The sequence below is a fragment of the Hydra vulgaris genome, chromosome 02 (assembly GCF_038396675.1).
Source record: "Hydra vulgaris chromosome 02, alternate assembly HydraT2T_AEP".
In the NCBI taxonomy this organism is placed as follows: Eukaryota; Metazoa; Cnidaria; class Hydrozoa; order Anthoathecata; family Hydridae; genus Hydra; species Hydra vulgaris.
Genome location: NC_088921.1, coordinates 10,084,658 through 10,098,806, shown reverse-complemented (window position 1 = coordinate 10,098,806; position 14,149 = coordinate 10,084,658). Strand labels below are relative to the sequence as shown.

The window sequence follows — 14,149 nt, the reverse complement described above, 5'->3', positions numbered from 1 at the left end:
TAAAATTGCAGTATCTTGTCAACCGCTAAACATTTTTAGCTAAAATTTTATATATTAACTTTTCTTTTTAAAAAATTTGATGACTCATGATTCAAAGTTTTCTAAATATTGGGTGATTTGATGCGGAATTACCCTTTAGTTAAATGTAGTATTTTTCTAAAAAAAAACTATTTTATTTAGAATTTTCTGATTACAATTCAAAAGATGATTCTATTAAGTCATCATATTCCTGTAAACCTATCGTCATTTTACCCTAGATTATAAAAATGATTTAAATTTGGATAGTTTTAGAATGTGCACATGGACTACTTTCAAAAACAAAACAAAAATTTTATGGGACATAATATAAGGTCTTAGGTCACCTAAAGGGTACCCGGGAGCTGTAAACAAAGAAAAAGGCCTGACTGGAAAAAAAAGAAGCCTGAAGGCTGGATAACGTAAAAAAAAAAAAAAAAATTTATGGAAGCTAGAAGGTGGAAAGAAAAATCATAAAAGATGAATTAAAAACCCTTAAAAGCTAAAAGCTCAAAAAAAAAAAAAAAAAATCTTGAAAGCTGGAGGAAGAAAAAAAAAAAACCTTAAAAAAAAGCTTAAAACTAAAAAAATAAGAAATTAAAAGCTTAAAACTAAAAAAATAAAATTCTGAAACTGGAAAAAAGAACCAAGAAAGATGGAAGTTGGAAAAAAGAAACCATGTAAGATGGAAAAAAAAATCTTGAGAGCTGAAAGCTAGTAACAAAAAAAAAATTTCTGAAAGATGAAAGCTAAAAAAAAAAAAAAAAATCGGGAATTCGGAAAAAAAATTTGAATCCAAGAAATAAAAAAAAAAGACCTAGAAGCTGGAAAAAAAAACACCTGAAAGATTGAAGCTAGAAAGAAAAAAACCTGAAACATGTAAGCTGAAAAACTAGATAAAAAAACAAAAACCTAAGCCTAACTAAAAAAAAAAAAAAAAGAAGCTTAAAACTGGAAGCTGAAAAAATAAAAAGCCTGAAAGCCAACAAAGCAATTATCTAACTTTTTAAAAGTGTTGCGGAAAATATTGTTAGCAAATTAAAAGGATCTACAGCTTTTCTTTCGTTAAAAATGGTTAAATAAATTATATATTATAAGACAAATACAAGTAAAAAACAATTAAAATGTTGAAATAAAATTTATAGGTCCTCTGAAAAACTTTTGTTTGAAATTATCTTACTTGTATTATTCTACAGCTATTTTAAATTCTCCAAGAAAAACACAAGTTTTGGTAATATCTTGAAAAATAGTTTGTTCTGGAAAGTTGTATTATTATGAAACTTATTTTTAAAGATTATGTACACAACGTTATACTTGGTACTTAGGACTTTTAAAAAATTCAAAATCATCAATTAAATAATAAAAAATTTAAATATGATTTACCTCTTCATGAAATTGCACAGCTTTTTCAAAATTATTAAGAAGATAATGAGTGTTTCCAAGATTGCCAAAAGCACGACCTTCAGCGGCTTGATCACCTAGACTGCTTACTATAGCTAGATTAGCTCTAGATTGAAAAATACACAAAGCTCTATAATTTAAAGTAAAGCTTTAAATTATAGAGATTTAAATTAAAAACAGGCTTCATTATGATAAATTATGTTCATATATTGTGATGATATAACGTGATGATGATATAATGGGAGGATTGCTATTTTGTTATTTTGATGATGATGATGATGAGGATGATGAAGACGATGATGATGATGATGATGACAATATTGATTTGTTGTATTGATGATGTAATGTGGGAAAGATCTAATTTGATGATGAATTCATACAAGAGTTTAGTTTAGGGATTGTTATTATCTGGATCATTCTGCTTTCAAAGTTTTAAAATAAAAATTTGAGACTTTGAAAAAAGAATGATAAATTACTCTCTGTTTTATATACATTTTTTTGAAAAAGTTTACACTATTGGCTTGACTTCATTTTCTGCTTTTGCCTAATAATTATTGAATGCAGCCAATGTAAATAAATAATAAATAATATGAAAAGTATATAACAAACAGATATACCAAATAGAAATCACTATTAAAGATATTCTATCAAATTTAAAATGTGTCACAAAAAGCAAAAAAAGCAAAAGTTTACTTTAAATCAAAAATTTTTCATTTTATTTAAAAAGAGTTTCATAATAAGTTTTAATTCATTTTTTTAATTTATTGTTCGGGTAATAACTAAATGACAGTTTTAAACATTAAACGAGTCAAGGTAATTACTTTTTAATTCATTTATCCTGAAGAAAGAATGAATTAAAATAACAAAAAACTAGTTTTTTTTATTATATAATATAATTTTTTACTGCGTTTGAAACTGAAACGTTTTTTTCAAAACTTTATAGTTAGGTTTCCAAAAAAAATTCATATCCAAATCAATAAAACCAATATGCAAGTCAAACGCAATATGCAAATAATAAACATGGTAGACAATTTACATAAGGATCCATTAAACAAAGTTGTAAAAATAAATATATTTACTCATAAAAGTCTATAGCTCTTTCCAAAGCTTGCTGAACATCTTTGGGATAATCTCCAGGATCACAATTTCTGATTCTTCCTAAATGTTTACCTTTTGCATGGTAAATGTTTCCAAGATTATACAATGCTCTACCTTCACTAACCTAAAAATTTAATTTTAGTATACAACAACATAGCAATAACAATATTTCCAAATGTATTATATGTAATAAAGATAAATACATGTATATATTTTATTACAGATTCATAATATTTTATGAAACAAAGCATAAAATATTTAATGAAGAAATTAAATATTTAATAAAACAAGACATAAAATAATTGATGAAAAAAGACACAATATTTAGTCCACAATAATTAGTCCAAACAGTTTTTTAAATGTTTAATTTTTGATTATCATTAGAGCAAAAAGTCAGTGTTCACTTTTTACAATAGTAATTTATTTTTAAGAAAAAAACATTTCTCAAACAAAAATCTTTTTTTTTTAACTTTAAGGAGAATTTAATCATGACACATGATTTGTTAACAATATTTAAGAAGATTTAACTAGATATACCAAAGAAAACCTCTTAGATGTAACATGTGGGAAGTATTTGTCTGATGGCTGTGCTACACAACTTAAAAACTTTCAAAACTTAATCAATTTTTCTCATCACATTATAGGCTTTGATTTAAATGCTGAATGAGTATTTTTTTGCAAGCAGCTATGGCAAATCTTCCTGTGATTTGTGCGACTGTTAAAATAGTAATTTATCAAGAATAAAACAAGTAACTAACGGACAGGATTTAGATATTAATTATAAAATAAACAGATTTGGATGTTAATCTACTCTTTTTGTAAAGCCAAAATAACAGGCATTTGTTACTTTTGGATAGAGTTACTTTTAAGTTACTTTTAAAGGAAATTGACCAAACTCGAACACATTTAAAGAAAGATATTTAGATGATAGAACAGTTCCTGGAACAACAATAGTCATTATTTTATTCTTTTTAGTTCAAACATAACAAGTTATAGAAAAAAAAAAGTGAATACATGAAATTATTCCAAATAACAAAAATAATAAAGATTTTATTTAACAATAAAAACATGAACTATACTGCATATTTTTTTTTGATGAATTTTGGTGGATAGGAATTGCTGAAGATGTGCTGAAGTGAACTTGATATTAAAGTCAGATTCATACACCCACATAAACACTTTTTTTGACCAATGAAAAATAATAAGTGCTTAACTTTGATGTTATATGTATAATTTCTGCACCCACAACAATATCAGGTCGTACATACAACATATTTGATTTAAATTTAAATAATATAAACAGAAGGTTACAAAAAATAATTAAAAAAATAAACATTCAATATAATGTTATTGTAACTTTATATACATTTTTTTTTGGTTATTAAGTATTTGTTTTTTTTCATTTTTTTAAAAATCCTGTGGGCAAAGAAATTGCACCTCCCTTGGTCCCCTTTATATGTTTGAAAAAAATTTCTCAATAACACTTTATTGAGGTTTTAATAAAAAAAAATTGTTTTATTTCCTTTATTACAAAATTCAAGTTTTTTCAAAAATCTAAAAACAGTGTAATTTTTGGCTACTTTGGTTTTAAAGAAACTATTTAAAAAAAAAGGATTTAAAAAAAAAATTAAAACTATTAAATAAATAAATAAAATAAATATTAAAATATAGTAAAATTATGTTTAATATTAAAATACATATTTAATACTAAACTATTAATTTTAAATTATCTTTTTTTAAATTAGTATAAATGATTATACATCGATTAAAATTAAAATGATTATTAATCCTGAACAGGGATCTCAAAAAACAGGGTTCAGCATTAAAAAACAGGTTGCAGCTGGAATTGTAACATAAGGCACTGTTGATGCACATTGTCCTCATCCCATTTAAAGGATTGTTGATATAAACATGAGTTTTCTGTTTCTGCACATCATATATTACTGTATCAGGCATATGAGTCAAATTGTGGTTTACTAAACGATGAGGTTTAATGCTTTTCATAAGCTGATGCACCATGCAAAGGATTCATTCACAGTTTGCATATTGAGTAAAATCAAGGAAATCCAGCTCATTCTGTTTACCTAAGTCAAGCCTACTTCTAATTTTGATCTATACTTAGATAGTTTGACAAAAATGGTACCATAATTTTTATTTGATTGAATTCATTGTTTTAAATGATCATTTGGGCACCTTTGAAAGACACATGGTTTGACTTTTGCAACTTAGTTCATCAACTTTAACTGCATTCATGAAGGATAAGTTTACAGTTTAAAAATCTGCACAAAAATTTTCAGCAATACCCATTTATTAGAGCCATAAAGTGCAACACTGCAATTAAAGGTGTTAGTGGTGCTGTTTGCTTTATATAAGATGACCATGCATTACGTTGTTGGATGATTTCAAGACTAGAAGTGTGTAGGCTTGTAACAGAGTTTCATTATGGGATGCGTAAGGTTAATGAAAATTTTAGACATCATGATCAAGGAGATATTAGCCATATCATCATAGCCCCCATCATTTTCTGAGTTTGGATCTCTTTCTTTTGAAACCAGGTCAGACTTGCTTATATGCTTAGGAAAGGTCACCCAAAGCACTGATATTGATTCTCCCACACCTAATTTGATTCTCCCACACCTAAAATTCAATGGCTAAATCTTGTTTGGGATACCTGTAAAGCACAGAGCTTGAAATACTATATGTGCAAAGTGAGGAACATGTGAAGCGTGCAGCATATCAGGTGAATGTTTGTAATCATTAGAATATATTACCAACTTTACCAAACTAACACTTTAGCATGTTAACTTTACCTAGCAGGTAAAGTTAACATGCTAGAGTGATGTTTTGAATGATTACAAACATTCAACAAACATTTGATGAATGATTACAAACATTCACCTATATAAGGTGAAAGTTTGTAATCATTAGAATATATTACCAACTTTACCAAACTAACACTTTAGCATGATAACTTTACCTAGCTCAAGTAACTGGGTAATTTTAATGGGGTAATTAATTTTGGGTTCAAAAGCTATAAGTAAGTGAATAGCATCCTATATAAATCTTTCTGAAGCTGATAAATGCTGTCCTGAGTTAATTTGTTAATTTTTTTAGACAAACTGACCATGGCAGTTTGCATCTTTTAACTTAAAGTGTTTCAATAATTTGTGGCAAAAAGCTAAACTAAGAAAACTAATAATAATACTAAAAAAAAAATCAATTCTAAAATAAGGAAACAAAATTGTGACAAAATATCAAGTTTATTTAAATAAACTAGAAAATTTATAATTGAAAAGAGTAAATAAAACAAAAAAAAAATTTATAAAATTTTTATACATCTTTGTATTCTTTTTTTTAAAGTTAAAAAAATGGTTGAAAAAAGCATACTTTATAATAATTTTAACACCAATTGGAAGTTTTGATATGCAATTTATTCACAATTTTTATCAGTTCATATAATTAAGAAACTAATTTGCTATGTACGCTAGTACTACAAGAAATTTTGTTAATTTTTTTTCATACATTTATTTGTTTTGTACGTATTTTCATTTTTAAAAATATTTTTGCTATATTTGACATTTTTTTCTCAAAACTTATATAATAAATAGGAAAATAAATTGTTATCTATTTGTAAAATATATTATTTGATTAATAAATTTTGTAATGACGGAATAAGTTAAATAAAAGAATAAAATGGTCTCTTGAATAAATGTATTTACTGCATTTGATGCATGTCTGAAATTATTTATTTTATATTACCTAATTTCCAATGTTAATATGAATTAATAGAGATAATAATAAATAATACATAAATATATAATATATTGTAAATATGTATAGAAGCAATATTAACAACTTTATTGTTTAATTTGTACAAGAAAAAATGTTTTAGTTTTTTTCTTTAACATTTGTTACTAGACTATGCATAAATGTTGTTTTTTTTTCTTTTTTTTTCTTTCTTTTTATTTGTGGGTACGGTGCAAAAATCCATTGTACAGACATTACTATGGTTGCTCCATGTAATAAAATATGTAATAAAATCAAAACAGGACACATAAGTAACCATAAATTTACAGTAAATACAAATGTTTAACATGCTTCAAATAAATATTTAAAATGTATAAATATAAAATGATAGGAGGTATAAGATAAAGAAAAAACATTATTGCTTATGTGTAATCATAGTTTATGTAGTGGTGGTAATAAACATCTCTTAAGAATCGCGTTTATTATAACCGGCATTTCAAAGAGGCTCAGCACCAATACCTAGTTTATCCTGTTCGATAAACATCATGGCCATTTATGCTTTACCCCGCAATTTACACCTTCTCCATACTGTAGTAAAAAAGGACTTCACTGCAACAGCCGAAACCCTAACTTCACCCAAGTTTGAAAAGCATTAATATTTTTGAAGAAATAATATTGATAGTGAGAGATGTTAATTCAATACCAAATAAGATAGCAAATTTAAAATAAAATAAAATATATATATATATATATATATATATATATATATATATATATATATGTATATATATATATATATATATATATATATATATATATATATATACATATATATATATATGTATATATATATATATATATAATAGATAATATATATATAATAGATAAATATATAAAATACAAATAAAATATTTTTTATATAACAAAAATTATAGATATATATATAAAATATATAGATATATATAATAATATAGAGATATATACAATATTATATAAAAATATATAGATATATATAAATATATAGATATATATAAAAATATATAGATATATATAAAATTATAGATCTATATAAAAAACAATAAACTAAAATGTAAATGATAATACAAAATAATAAAAATTCTAATAGAAAACCACAAAATACTCAAATAAAAATAATAGTAATGGGATAAATGCTGTTAGATAAAACTTTATTAAAAACACAACAAGTTGCTAAAATTGGTACTTATCGGATAAATAAACACAAGTCGATAAGGTATAGAAATATATATTAAATTATAAAAACAACAAAACCATACAAACTATAAGGCCACCATAGATACCTAGATCGAATGTTGCCAACCAATAAAAAAAAAGTTTTTAAATAAAATAAAGCAATAATGACAAAAACAATAAAGAATTTTGATGCAATATTGCATTATTTTAAAAACAAAGAACCAGAATTAAATTTTAAGTTTTGTCAAGGGCCAACTTATTTCTACTGTGTCGTACATTTTAAAAGTATTTAACAATTTTTCTTTTATAATATCATAAGGGGAACTGAGGCAGGTTTTTTTTATTTACGTAATTTTAAAAAGTTAAACAATGATCATTTTTTCATTAAAATATTTAAATTTTAAATTTTTGTTAAAAATAAGAAACAAATTTGTTTTCCTATTTATTTGATTTTGTTTTGTTTGTGTTTCAGCAAAAGTAAACTAAGTTTAATTGAGGAAAATAAAAATATAAAATCAAAATTGATTTTTTTGTACAATTGATTAAAACTGATAAAGCTGTTTTTAAAAACAAAGGTTTTTAAAAACAAAGAACTATAATTTAATTCACAAGAGTTTGATAATGGGTGAAAATGCATGGAAATGTAAAAAAGTCTGAAAGGAAAATATTTTCAAAAAAATAAATGGATATGAGTTTATACTTTCACAAACATTAAAAGATATAGTTTAAAAAGTTTAGAATGCTGGCAACAAAGAACCGTGTATTAAAAAAAAAAGAAATTGAATACAGAATGTTTATTGGTTGATAAGATGAAGAAAGAAAGAACAGAGGAACATTTCAAGAATATAAACATCTATATTAATAATGAGTGTCCAGAGTTGTGTAGAATGTTAACCAATTATTTGGTTACCTCATATATAGAACTAACATAGAGAATAATAATAGTATTGCTAATAGTGGAATTGAACAAAATACATATAGAATACCTTTGCATTGATGAATAAATAGCTCTTATTATTCCTTATTATTATTCCTTACACTAAGTAAAGAGCAAATGAAAAAATTAGAATTACTCTTTGCTTCAGAAAAAAATTTATAACAGCTAACAATTTTTTAAAGGAAGAAAAAAACTCACTCAATTACTCAGGTTTTAGATAGAAAATGTGTTTGTTTAAAAAACTCGTATGAATAGCAATTAATTCTGTTTTGACTGTAATTAAAGATTCTTTTATTCTAGAAACACTCCTATATCATTGTAAGATTGTATCTCTTTCTCTTTTCAGCTAATACTATCATGGTCATAGCTCAGACTAGTAAGTGACGGGGGCCCGGCTTAAAATGAGACATTTTTCAAACCCGGCCCCGGCTTAACCATAGGATTAAGCCGAGGTTGATAGCTGGGGCTTGAAAAGAGTTTATAATACTTTATATATTATAATTTTATGCCTAAATTTACTATTTATTAAACACTGGCATATATTTATATATTTTCATACTCTAGTTTACTTTCAACAAGATTGCAAGCAACCACTATTAAGGTAGGAGTTACTTTAAAATAGAGAATAAGTAAAAATAATAGAAGACTTGAAAACTGAAGACTTGAACAGTTATAGGTTGTATGTAAAAGAAAAACATGAAGATGGCTAATAGTAATAAGGTTTTTTTGATGTGTAAGGAAAAAAATGGATTAATAAAAGTTTTTATTGCATGAAGGGACAGATACAGTAAAAGGAAGCAACTTGTTGAATAAGAAACAAGCAAGAATGAGATTTGGTTTATCGTAATAGAGATAATAGCTTGTTTGAGCATTGACCATGATTGTATTTGTAGAAAAAAGAAAAAAATGCTACCTTACAACAATGGGAGAGTGGTTCAAGCTTGGCAGATAAAGCGGCTCTAATTTATTATTATTATTTTTTTTAATGTTAATTCACCTCCCCAAGGCTGAAAACATCACTACAAACGAGGAGGCTACTTAATTGTGGTTATAACTCTCTCTCAACTATATAACTCCGAAAAACGAACCTTGACAACCACTGCACAGAGAAACAAGTTGAGCGCGGTACTACCAGGGTTGTTGTGGGGATCAAACTCAGTACCTCTCGCTTATGATACAAGCGCTCCACTACTACACCACAACCGCATTACATTTAAAATGTGCACATTTAAATTGTCTGAGAGTAAGAGGGTTGTTATTCATCAATATAGGAATACCAACATTATTGCAAAATTTTTTTGCAGTAGATAAATGAGTTTTGTTGTCTAACAAAAATTACAGATTTCAAGTCCAGAATTTAAATCCATAATCCACAGCAAGCCTTAGGTTGTTACAAAAGAGAGATCAGATTAAAAACAAGCTGCTTGTTCTAAGCAATCAAAAAGTGCAGATTTTTTGTCAATACAAGAGTATTGTAAGTTGAGTCGTCAACTTTAGATGTTAAATTTTCATAAAGATTGATATTGAAGATAAGAAACAAAAGAGGAGCAAAGATTTAAGGGTACCACAAGATACCTTGTGGTACCCTTAAAGTTACTTGAAATTAGGGATTGCAATCCCGCACACTTTTCAATCCCGCGGGATCCGCGCGGAAATGTTTAATTTCTGTTCGGATCCCGCGTGGGATTGGTAGATTTCTTATGCACATTATAAAAGGCAAAATGACAACTGTATTTTTCTTTCAAGTATTTCAGAAAAAATATACTCAAATTATTAAATTGATAAGATGAGTCAATATAATTCTAAACATTTAATGAACAAAAAGATAAGCCAAAATACGTAGAACATCTTTTAGCTTTATGTAGAGCGTCTATTAACTTTATTTATTTTTTAAAATATCAAATATGAGAAAATCATTGTAGGAAATGTGCTCTTAAGAAACAGACCCTACTTAAAGTATTATCACTTAACCTACTCCTTAAAGAACTGCATATATAACCAGCAGCTGAAAAAGCTCGCTCGGCCTCAACGCTTGTTGGTGGTATGGTCATCAAGTAATTATGTGCTATATCTAGAAACTTGCCTATTATTACTTTGTTACTTTGATAGGCAGACATTTCCTGCTTCAACAATTTATCAAAGTCTAAAGAATCTAAATTTGGTATCTCCTTTACATTTTTTGTTCAGCTTTTCTTGTCTTTCTGTATTTGATTTTCCAATTCTTTTTTCAGCAATAGAATTGTAGGAGTAAGTATTTAGGAATTTTTAATAGAATCTGCAGCTTCTTTTTCTTCGAGTTCATTTTCTTTCACTTCATTTCTTTCAATTGTAAAAATTCTTATCAATAATTTTTTTTATTTCTTGACGCATACGGTTTTTTTTGGCATTAAAAAGGTATTTTCATTTTTTTTAATTTCTTGTTCATATTTTTTAGGATTTTTTAAGTAAACTAGTAGTACTAGTCCATTTAAATTTTTATTACGACGTTGTGTAAACCTCTCACGAAGTGCCGCGGCTAAATCTATTCTCAAAAGTGATGATTGTTTTTGTAATTTATCTAACATAAATTGAAAAGTTGTTTCCGCAGTGACAAGATTCAATTCTCTCCTGCATAATAGTTCGAGACCAAGTTTTAGTGGTGCCAGGCAAATAATTAAGTCATTGGTTTGGGACTATTCTTCTTGGGTGAAACGAATTTCTGACCCAACATTTATTAAGGATTTTTTAATAAACACTTTTAGTCTATGAAATATTTCTAACATATCGAACAGTATGTTCCACCTAGTTTTACAATCAAAATTCAACTTAAGCTTTTTCCCGTGTTCTTGTAGGATATACTTTTGTAAATATGTATCATCTTTGACAGGAGAGTTTTTAAATATTTTCACAACCTTTCTCACTTTTTTCATGAGATCTTTGTAATTGCTAACCAATTCAACAGATGATCGGTCCAAAATTAGTGTCAAACCATACTCTTTATTTATAACTTCATCACCATCGGCGTTACCATATTCTGCAAAAAATCGTACATATAGGACCATCTGGCTAAAATTATACATTATTAGTTAATATTTTTCCAGATGTAATTACATCAGTTTATAATTAATGGCGTAATTACCCTTTGTCTTTTAATTAGTTACCTCTATAAAGTGAAACTTTTTCTTAACTTCTCTTGATTGTTTAAAAAGACTTCAATTTCTGAACTGATTGCATTATATTTTAACAATTAAAAAGATGTTAATAACTCCATAAAATACCCAGATGTAATTGCACAGTTGTAGTTATACTTAGATAATTGAAAAGTTGTAATATTTGCAATATTGTATTATTATTACCTGCAATTATTATTAATAGCATTAATATCATTTTTGTATTATTATTAACGTTATTATTAAATTACTAAGATAATTAATATCTGTAATATTTTTATATTTTTGCACAGATGTTAATAGACACCAATACAGTTTCAGATGTTGTTGAACAGATGTTATTAGACATGGTGAAAACCGATGTTGAAAACTGACCCAATATTATTACTTGCTTATCGATATGTTTTATTTGTTTTATTTCATTAAAATTATACATATTTAAAACAATGCAACGTAATTTTTTTAATTAACAAATTTAATTGACTATTTAACTTAAGCCGTTAATTTGTCAAAGGTAAAGAATTTTTTTAAGTTTTTATTCTTAAAATAACCTGGTGATTACTTTATGTATTAAAATACATATGGGTAGTCACGAGATCAATGTTTATTAGAATTAAAACAAAAAATGATATGAAATTGTAAACTACTATTTCATTTGTATATAGTAGTATCTTAATCAAAAAAATACAAAAAGACAAGTATAGTTAAGTATTTGATATTGTAATTTTGTTTATTTATTTAATTGCAAAGGAACTCAATAGTACATCCAGCATAGGAGGAACGTGTTTAGAACGTATCTATCTAGTAATTTTTTGTAAGATTATACAATTTATTTTAAATTTGGTTTGGTTTAATTTTAAAATGATGTTTGAGACTGTTGCCACACTTTTGAAAAATAAAATTAAAAATATTATCTCAAAATAACTTCATAAAAACATTGAAATAAAAAACTAAGAAAGCGACATCCTTTTATGATAACTCCCTTCCTTTCCCATGTGCTTTTATTCCCTTTCTATCTTGACCAAAACCCTATTTGCGTTATGTTCTTTATGGATAGACCCTAAATAAAATAATATAAAAATGTATTATGTTGAATTTTATAATATGTAATCATTTTATCTGTATATATATAATATGGTTGTAAGAAGAATGCATTTTTTTAGAGTTACAATAATAAATAAAATGGATCAAACATTTTTTTCAAATATTTGGCTTACTCACCCAGAGTATAAACACTGGCTTGTAAAGACTAATGACCATAAATTTACTAGATGTAGCAGTTGCTGCAAAATCTTTAACTTGTCAAATATGGGAGTTCAGGCAGTTAAGAGTCATAATGAAGGTAAAAAGCACCAAGTTAATGTTTTAGGTATATACAGAAGTCACTTTTTCAAATATGTTGTAAAAAATTCTACTATTAAACCAACAGTACCCCTGGCAGTAGGTCAAAGAACTTTAGAACTTGTTGTTGCTTCTAATGAAGAAACAAGATTTGAAATTAAATGGGCTCTTGCAAATGTTATATATGGATTGTCAAACAATGCTTCTGCTAATATGAGCCAATTATTTCCTAATATGTTTCCTGATAGTAAAGTTGCAAAAGGACTAACATTAGGAAGAACAAAAATAGGGTATATGATTAATTTTTGGTTAGCACCATATTTTAAATCCTTCTTTCTTGAAACCATCAAAAGTTCACGAAAATCTATCAACATTTGTTCAAAAACTACCCTTAAAAAAACATAGAACTTCAAAAACATACATCTACAATATATTTGTAAAAATTAGGAAAGAACAATATGTAACCAAACCAATCCGCAAATATATCAAATAGCAAGAGAAAATATTAACTTTAAGACTAAAATAGTCAATGCATACATTTTTTATAAGAGATCATCACCATAAGAGATCATAAGCACAAGTGATCAACTTGATAAACATAAACTGATAAAGTTTGCCATTTACATAAATAGCAATATTTGTAGATATCATTATCAACTAGATAATAATTTATATTAAAAACTAACCTTTATATGTCTCTATTTTAAATATGTTGTGTTGATATATTTTCCCTTGCTTTAATTTTATGACTCAAAATTTAAACGTCAATTCTAGAGGTTTAACTATCTCATCATTTCTGAAAGTACAAGGGTAAACAGTATAACTCACCATACCAAATCAAAAGAAAAGCACATTATTAATTTGCATCATTTTTAAAAGAAATTAAAATGAAATAATATTAAAAAAGAAATTAAAATGAAATAATTTCAATAAGAAATTATGCGTCTATTTTTTATCAGATAACTTGATGTGCAAAAATAATTTTTATGGAAGATTTTATACCCTTTCATCTAACTATTACTCTGAGCTAGAATACAAAATAAATAAATAATTCTAAACTATAAATAACTATAAGAAAAAATATAAACTATTTAAAAAAATTAAAATCCAAACACCAAATAATCTCTATTGTAACATTGAAATAATAATAAATTAACAAAATATTATCTCAAAAAATAACATTGCTGCTGCTGTTGCTGTTGTTGTTATTGTTATTGTTGTTGCTGTTGTTGTTCAAATTAAAAGCACA

The 14,149-nt window shown here is 26.0% G+C and overlaps 1 protein-coding gene and 1 long non-coding RNA gene across 2 annotated transcripts in view; one reads left to right on the top strand and one right to left on the bottom strand.

Moving 5' to 3' along the window:
• The window catches only part of LOC136076723 (usherin-like), a 765,758-nt gene that overhangs the window by 82,060 nt on the left and 669,549 nt on the right, over positions 1–14,149 (top strand). The gene's annotated exons all lie outside the window — the stretch shown is intronic.
• On the bottom strand, positions 2,588–8,820 carry LOC136076378 (uncharacterized). The gene is made up of 2 exons (XR_010636217.1): positions 8,609–8,820; positions 2,588–2,638 (listed from the first exon to the last, which is right to left on the bottom strand). It is a non-coding gene; the product is annotated as an uncharacterized LOC136076378 (long non-coding RNA).